The following is an 8368-nucleotide window of genomic DNA, read 5'->3' on the forward strand; positions in this document are numbered from 1 at the left end:
CTCAGAGGATACCAGCATGGACAGATGACCAGATAGTTCCTAAACACAAGAGCACTACATAATCACCTTGGCATTAACTCCACTTTCAGAGGAAAAAAAAGGAGAAGAAACTACAATTTACTGAGATTCTCACAGGGCAGAATCAAGACCTCAAAATTGAATCTATGTTCAGTCACAGAAGAGGTAACATCATGATTCTTACACAGCACCTTGTGGATGAAATATGTGCCTCTTCCAATGCAGTTTTGGTGTTTGGTCTCAGTACTCTCTCTACCCAGGTGTTAATGTGTTCTCATACTACTTTAGATCATATTTGGGCCACTGAGTTAAAGTCTAAGCACACTTTTTTTTTTTTAGAATATACTGAATGGTTTGGTTATCAAAAGTTAGGTAAATGTGTTTTAGATCCAGAATGGTAAGAGAGTGAGGGGCGTTTGTTATAAATGTAGAGTTTTATGTACAAAATCCCACGTATAGTTATTCATATTTTCTTTGTTAATTCATTGGTGAGATTTGCAAAATTTACAGACTGCTGTATTTTAGGGAATGGAGCAAGAATAATAGAGAAGGCAAACATTGTCTCTGCCATTCCAGAACTTGTAATTTAATGAGCAAAACCAGAAAACATGTATGTTAAAAATGAAATCTAACACTCATAGACTTGTTAGTTATATGAAGATGTGAGAGGAAAAGATGTGAGATTTATGAAATGGAGAATAACCTCTTCTTTAAAGGTAAATATGGAACTAATTAAATGGTTAAAGATTAAATGCTTAAATAATGAAAAGAAGCCTGACTAGAGAAGTTTTGATGAGCCTCAAAGCTTATATGATTCTGGGAGCCCTATTTTTAAAACAGAATACTAAATTATAATGATAAAATTAGGTTTAGGTGGCTAGTGCAATTGCAAGGTTTTGAAACATGTTTCATTCCTTTCAAGCAATTTGAAATATAGTATTTCAATCACATGGGTGATACCATGTAGAGCTTTTGGTTAAGTAAACAAATGTAGATTTCTATCAAAAATTCAATGAGAAACCATTAAAGCGACCAATTTTGTAGCTGACTAAGAAGTAGGATAAAAAGTATATAAGAATTCAAGTGCAGTCTGAGCCATGGGTGTTAAACAAATGAGAAATGATAGTGGCTTGGTCTGCAATGACAAAGCACAAATGAGAATGAACCCATGACTTGTGGAGATAGTGGTGACAGAGTTTGCTAGAAGATCAAATGCAAGTAATAGAAGCAAGTCCTGAATCAAGAAAGATTTCTAGGAGTGGTGGCCTTTACTAAAATGGAAAGACCAAGAGAGGGGTAGTTTTGAGAGTTTATTTTAAAATCTATTGAACATCCATGTTGGCAGCTACCTCAAAAAGTCAGGATTGTGATGGTTGGAGAAGAAAAAGCTTGTGTTATCCATGGGAGGAGGTCAGCATTATCCAAAAAGTTTAGTATATTTCAAAAAGCTACTCAAAAGGGTGCAGATATTTGAAAAGGGTCAATATTTACCCAGTACATTTTAAAGCAATCACTTTTCTGAAATTTAGCAATTGGTTTTTTCTCCTGTTATATGGGGCAATCTTTTCATCAGAGTCATCAATAAGAGAAAAGGCCATGTGCGCTCAACTGGTAGATCAACACATGTGATTATAACATTGCTCAAGATATACTTGATGAGATCCCAAAGAGAAGAGAAGAAGCTATTCCCAGCTGACCCATCGTTGGCTCATTGTAGGTTCTCAAAAGTTATTTGATGTGCTCTTAGAGATCACAATGTGGGAACCCTTTCCATGGATGCTCCTTCAGATTTGCTACTATGACAGATGCTAGTATTAGAGAACTGTGGACTAGGAGGAGAAGCACATAAGTACACAGACAATATAACAAATAAAAGAAAGAGCATAAAGGCTTTTATGATTAAGCACTTTGGAGAAGGATGCAACCAGAGTGGGAGATCAGACAAGACTTTTTGGAGAAGAGAATGCCTATGTTGAGTCTAGAGAACAGCTAGTAATTAAGGAAGCAAAAAAAAAAAAGTTCATTATCAGCTCTGCTTGGCCACTTACAGTAGCAGCACTAACTTACTCAATTTGTCTCTGGAAATTTCAGGGGAAAGGCCTTCATTATGTTGAGGCTAAACAAAAATCTGTTTCTACTTAATTTTCATCCATGATTGCATTTCTGCCTTTTGCAGCTGTTCTACATGTGTCTACTTCCTCTCACTTGACAGGACTTCAAGTTTTCTCTTTCAAAGGCTATTATCCCAGTTTCTTAAACTATTTTTCAATAATGCAGTTTTAGAACATTCACCATCCTAATCACCATCAGCTGGGCACACTCACTTTCTACAATGTTCTTAACTTATGACGTATAAATTAAGCACACCATTCAAGCAGTATTTAAAACACCAAGAAGAATTAAGGCAGAACTATTTTGTTTTTAGAGTATTAAAAACAACCATTCTAGTAGCTCTAAAGTGGTGGTTTCCACATAATCCATAATTTGTGCAATCAGACACATTTGTGTTTTATCAAAGGTTTCCATAGTTAGGCAGTATGTTAAACACACTTAGAAGGTAGATTTATTACTCAATAGATTTTATGGTTCCTTTGCAACCATTAGCATCTATTGTGTGAATGTGAGTTTTGGCAAACTACATGACTACAGTGAATAGAGCATGCACATTATCAAGGTCTCCATGCAATTTCTTAAGAACCTAATTATGTGTATCTAGCAACAGCAACCGCAACAAAACAAAAGAAGAGCTGGACATACATGTGTCCTTTAAATAACTGAATAGTAAGGCCACAGTGCCTTAATCTAATTTACCTTCAAAAAGGAGCTTAGATTTAGAACAATGATTCTAAAAAGAGGGTGGGGAGAAAAGGTGTAACAGAACTAACAGTGAGCAGAAAGGAATGATAAAACTGAATAATTTGTAAGACTTTTTTCAAGCTCCTCACATACTTAAATCCTGAGATTCTGACCATAATTGACTCTTCAAAATTTGATGGGGAGTAACATATATAATACGGAGGCTTTTTTTTTTTTTTTCTTCTGCCAAGTTCTTCTTTTTTTTTTTTAAGGAAAAGAATGAGAAAAATAATGAATTTTAATTAAACTCATCAATTTTGTGCCTCTTCCACCAAATTATTTGATAAAGTAGTTTTGTTCTTTTGTTGTGTTCTGTCTTGTTTTAATTTACATGGGTACTAGGTATAGGCTAGGCTGGAGTGATCAAGAAATACAGGAGGAAATGTGGAAGGCTCCTGAAGATCAAGTATAAAATCAGAGCTCTTCACATATCTGTCAAGAATGGCTGTCCAAATATTTTTCAAGTGTACTGAGACTTTCTTGTCTACTGAACAGCGCAAAGGGTTGTCTCAGGGAAATGCTCATTTGAAGGGTGATGTGAGGAGACTTGTAATGATATAAAGTAGAACTTGGAGAGCCACAGCCTATTAGCAAGGCTGGAGAAGGCAAGAACTGCTTTAGCCTCATACCTTTTACTCCTAAACTACTGTTACCCGTTGTTTTAAACAAGGACAATGTATCTCACTTCCCAGGGGAAAAAAAAAAAAAAAAAAAAATATATATATATATATATATATATATATATATATAAGCTGCCAAGTGGAAATTCTTTAGGCTTTTTGCTGGCAAACTACAAATGTACATGTACCATCAACCCCCACCTGGTTTCCTATTACAAAAGAAGTGCTGCTTTCTACCTAAGGTTAATTTCTCCACTTGTGCTCTGCATCCCATCCCTTCTGGGTTTTTGGAGACAATACTCCATAAACAACGACATGTACCATGCTACAAATTATTTAAATGAAGACTGACTGACTGACTGAATGAATGAATATAACCATGTAGAAGATTCTCATTGCTCAAGTACATGTGCATAAAAAGGTCTTCTTCTATTTCCTAGAGCCCTTACCTTCATTGTTTATTCAAGTATTTGAGGCTTAGAAAGGGAAACAAATTTGCATTTTCTACCTATGCAGGTTATTCTTTTATGCAGATAGATTAAAGTACTTCAGTCACATCATCTTGAATTTTCTGAGACAAGACTCTTTATATATAATCAATCATTCTTGCCTTCTTTGAAAGAGAATAGGATTACGCTAATTATTCGACTCTCCAAGTGGCTCTTCTTTTTTGCTTGACTTTTAAGGATAGTAACTCAGGAGACACAGGCTCAGGAGGCTGGGATGGGGGAGGGCGGGCATCAGGTTATGGGGAGAGGGGGAGAAATAATAATGGTTATTGAGTAATGTTTTCATCTGTAATATGTGACCTGATGTGGGGGAAAAAAACAAACAAACACTGCTTATTCTCACCTGATCCTACATTACTCACTCAGAGACCAGGTCCCTTAGAAGGGTTATACATATACATAACCTTACAGTGGGCTTCTGCCAAGGAGGGAAAAAGGAAAAAGGTTTTCTGGTTTCTACCTCACCCCCTACCCTATAAAACAACAACAAAAAAAAAAGAAAGAAAAAGAAAGAAAGAAAGAAAGAAAGAAAGAAAGAAAGAAAGAAAGAGAGAAAGAAAGAGAGAAAGAAAGAGAGAAAGAAAGAGAGAAAGAAAGAGAGAAAGAAAGAAAGAAAATTGAGGACTTGAGCCATTATCTAAATGAAACGATTGATTTTTCATTTTTAGATATGTATTAGTGTTTCAGTTTTATTTCTAATATGGATGAAAAAGGGCTGTAATTAGTAAACAGCCATATTTGGAACCTCAAAAAATAATAGATAATATCAGTATAGTTTCTCTTTTGTAAGTGGATATTTAAAACATTTTTTCTCAAACGTTTTTACAAGGCATATCACAACCAGATAAATTCTCATTAAGTTGTTGGAACGATGCCTTATTTATACACATTTATCATCATTGAAGACTCTAATTCCAGACTAGAAAAAGAAAGTATGTAGTTTCTCCATAGGAACACTCACTCTGAATAGGTAAATTCTCAAGGAAGGAAGCACATTTTGATATTACATTTCATTCTTGTAATAGTCCCATCTAAAGAGTTTATTTTTTTTTTTCTTTTCTTTGATTTTACTCCATATAATTTAGGGGTCTTGAGTTGTTGCAGGTATATGCTTGTTTGCCTTCTACTACTCTATTTTGTAACTACAAATTATTGATAATAATATGAAAGATCCTTGTTGATAAAAATATAAATACACTTTGGGAAAGACGCAATTTATTTTAACCTTAAAAAAGACTATTCTAAAGATTATATTTTATTACACTTCAGGTTATGAGACAATTTTTTATCTATAAGCAAATTCCAAACAGCATTATTAATCGCCTTTATACATATATGTTCTACAGATTTTCCTTTGAATCTGTTTTTACCTCTTACGTTTTCCTCATTAGTTAATGAGCTAAAGAAATTTCTTATTGGTAGGAGCATCAGGATTTTACTTTTTTGAAAATTTTACTTCCTCAACACACAAATAAATGTATTCAAGAATCTAAAAATCTCTATTGCACCCTAATAGGGTTATACCTTTTCTCATAAAATTATTGATAAATAATGTGTAAATAAAATTCAGGCTTCTGGCTATGAAAATAATAGTGTATTTTCCATGGCATGATGGATATTGTATCACACATCACTGTAAATATCATGGGGAATACTGGAGTTCTTATAATCACTGTCAATTACATTTCAAAAATAAAGTAATAAAGATGACTGTATAAACAAAGAATACTTTGGAAGATTTGCATTTACTGGTATGACTTAATTCTTTTTAAAAGTGTGATGAATTATTTACATAATAATTGGAATTGTATTTGGCATAAAATTGATGACTAAAGGTCTGAAAAAGTCTTGAAAGAAAATATGAAAAAAAAGTGATAGTCTTGGGACTCAAAGGGAAGTTACAAATTGAAAGATTATAAATGTTACTATTCTGAGTAATAATTCTTTAAATGTTATAAACTCTCTTCCATACCACTGGATACATATTCAGGGGGAGACGATTTTGTTTAGACTGTGATCTAGGTATTTTTGAAATAACCGCACATTTACATCTTCATCTGCTGAGGAGGAAACTGCCATATGGAAGGACAATGTTTCTCAAAACAATATAGATCTTTAGGTTAACATTTTACATTGAATTTTTCATACCTTAAAACTAAAATCTATCTTCATCAAAGTTAAAATCCTCTCCTTTATAGGACTATACCCCATTCAGGGCCATGGTGAAGCAGGGTCCTTTCACTGAGATTTCATTCCATCATCCCACCACATCAGGGTGATATAAATTATAGAGAAGATGCTTTCCTCCCCTTATTAGTATGAAACCTAAAAGTTAAGATCTACAAACTTTTCTGTTAATTTAAGTTTCCTTCTCTGCTATTTTTCCGTAGTAGGTAGATATCCACTGCAACCTTAAAGATTCCTGAAAAGGGCAAAACAAGCTCTGTTTCTCTTATTTTTATGACATATTTTGACCAATGAAGTGTCCTTACTGTAACATATTCTGAACAGCAAAGGAAATAACCAAATTGAAATTTTATTTATTTCTGTTTATAACTTTTAAGTGCAATGACAGTTTGTTCCATAGACCCAGCATATCAGCATCACCTGTGAGTTTGTTAGATATGCAGATTCCTGGGCCACTCCAAGCCCTATTGAATCAGACTGTCTGGTGTTGGGCCCAGGAATCTGGAATTTAGTAGGCCCTCCAGATATGTATTGTCACATTAAAGTTTGAGAAACACTGCTTTATTTATTTTTTATTTTTATTGTTATGTTAATCACCATACATTACATCACTAGTTTGTTGTTGGTTTTTTTTAAGATTTTATTTATTTTTTCGACAGAGAGAGACACAGCGAAAGAGGGAACAGAAGCAGGGGGAGTGGGAGAGGGAGAAGCAGGCTTCCCGCCCAGCTGGGAGCCTGATGTGGTGCTCGATCCCAGGACCCCGGGATCATGACCTGAGCCGAAGGCAGACGCTTAATGGCTGAGCCACCCAGGCACCCCTACGTCATTAGTTTTTGATGTAGTGTTCCATGATTCATTGTTTGTGCATAACACCCAGTGCTCCATGCAGAACGTGCCCTCTTTAATACCCATCACCAGGCTAACCCATCCTCTCGCCCCCTCCCCTCTAGAATCCTCAGTTTGTTTTTCAGAGTCCATTGTCTCTCATGGTTCATCTCCCCCTCCGATTTCCCCCCTTCATTCTTCCCCTCCTAAAGCACTCAGGGATCTTGTTAAATTCAAAGTGTATTTCAGTAAATCTGAGGCTGAGCTTCAGATTCTTCATTTCTAAACCCTAACTCCTGAGTTATTGGTCTGTGGACCACATTTTGAATAGCAAGTTCCTACAAAACCATGGTGAACATCTGAAATTAATCTGATCTTGGACACTGACTTGAATTTGCTTATTTGTTTGTTATGTGTTTATTTGGATGTTAAAACCAAGAAAATTCAGAAAAGCTTTTGAAACGAAGACCCCGAAAGATATACGAAACTTGTTGAAAAGATTATCAAAAATCTGTAGGTGTCCTCAGAGTTTGCTTAAGATAAAAAAACCTTATACATTAATTGAGTAGGGATTTGAGGTATCATTTCATCAATAAGAACATGAAAAGTATTGTCAAAAAGTAGCTGAAATGGGTATTTTACAAAGTATAGTGAATTCCAACCCTATTTCAAAAGCAAAGGCCCCATTTTGATGTATATGCATTGGACTACTGTTGCCACATGCCATGTCAAATTGCCTACAATGATGCTAGCATGCAATTATTGATTTATCACCACTGTCAGGGGCACATAGCACTCAATCTTCAGTGAGGTAGCACCACTCTAACCTTTCCTGTTGGTGATTTAGACATTCTCGTTTCCTTTCTATTTTGTTAATTCAAACCATGCCTAGATGGGTTGTCATAGCATGTATTTGCCCTCCACTGTCACATAATAGTTCTAGCTCATCCAAACATCTTACATCTCTTTCAGGATTCTCAGCTCCCACTTGCATGATGTACTGGTGACCTTAGCTTCATTGGTATTCTGTGAATGTCAGAGATATGCTTGCCTCAGCTGCCTGGGCCCTGGTGAGCAGGTGGAAAAATGACCAGTTGAAAATGAGTTGTTAAGACCACTACAGTGAAAAGATTGATGCAATTAATTTTTCATTATGCACAGTGTCTGCAGATTCTAATCAGTTTGGATTGTTCCTCCTTTAAGGCACAAATAAAATGCAAATGGCTTTGGAATGAAAGGAAGCATTCTTTATGGTATAGACTTCCCAAAGCTGTAAAGTGGCTCAGGACTAATCTTTGGTGTTAGAAATATTTTATGAATTAGGCCCTGGCAGGCTAATGTAAGTTCTTT

This window comes from Leptonychotes weddellii, chromosome 2 (assembly GCF_054177405.1).
Source record: "Leptonychotes weddellii isolate Sample4059 chromosome 2, ASM5417740v2, whole genome shotgun sequence".
Taxonomy (NCBI): Eukaryota; Metazoa; Chordata; class Mammalia; order Carnivora; family Phocidae; genus Leptonychotes; species Leptonychotes weddellii.